Source organism: Elephantulus edwardii, unplaced genomic scaffold (genome assembly GCF_000299155.1).
Source record: "Elephantulus edwardii isolate Elephantulus edwardi_28Jun2011 unplaced genomic scaffold, EleEdw1.0 scaffold00020, whole genome shotgun sequence".
Taxonomy (NCBI): Eukaryota; Metazoa; Chordata; class Mammalia; order Macroscelidea; family Macroscelididae; genus Elephantulus; species Elephantulus edwardii.
The window spans coordinates 15183338-15184369 of record NW_006399770.1 but is presented as its reverse complement, the minus strand read 5'-3'; positions in this window follow the sequence as shown (position 1 = coordinate 15184369).

Genomic DNA, 1032 nt, shown 5'->3' with positions numbered 1-1032 from the left:
TCTGACATACTTTGGACATGTTGTAAGGAAGGACAGGTTCTTGGAGAGGGACATCATGCTTGGGAGGGTGGAGCGATGGTGCAAGAGGGGAAGACCCTCTATGAGGTGGATTGATTCAGTGACTAGTGTAATCGGGATGGGTGTGTCAGAGGCAGTGCAATTGGCATTGGATGGAACAGGGTTTAGTGCTGTTGTATGTAGGGTTGCTATGAGTTGCAAGCAACCTGATGGTACATAACAAGAACAACCATAATAACAACTTCGTTAACATGGTTCTGTGAGTTCTGTGCACTATTGCAATAGATTTTGGACACAGTAAAGCAGTAAGACTGTTGCTGGGATGAGTAGAAGGAGGTGTGGGAGTGTGGGGAACATTTCAGACCTCATGGAAATTTGTTTTGTGTTACTGACATTGTTAATGGGGAGCATTCCCCATTGTGGAGTTGGTAATAGTAAAGATATGAGATTCTCTGCTCTTTTTACAATCTTTGCTGTTGTTGATTAAAAAATTGCTGTTGTTGATAAAAAAATTTCTGAAATGTTGTACAACATGGATTAATCTGGAGTGAATTATGCTGAGTGACATAAGTCGGTGATAAAGGACAACTATGGTATATCATTAACACAAAAACCTAAGCAAAAGATTATACATACAATCAATCTTGCAAGATTAGCAGGGATGAGAAGGGAAGATAAAGGGGGTAGTAATTAACAGGTAAATTGGTTGAAGGAAAAACCAATGTACAATAAGAGTTTAATAATACTTTATATTTCGCTTTCCGTCCCTGTCGCCGCTGAGGTCGTACGCAGGAGGCCTGTCCGCCGTCACCGCCGAGATGCTTTACGTAGCCTCCTATCTCCTGGCCACCCTTGGGGGCAATTCCTCTCCCAGCGCCAAGGACATCAAGAAGATCCTGGACAGCGTGGGCATCGAGGCTGACGAGTTGGAACCAACCCATAGCTGACCCTCCAGTGGGTTTTCGGAGGCAGTTAATAACACGGGAAGAGATTGCTCATCCTTCTCTCACAAAA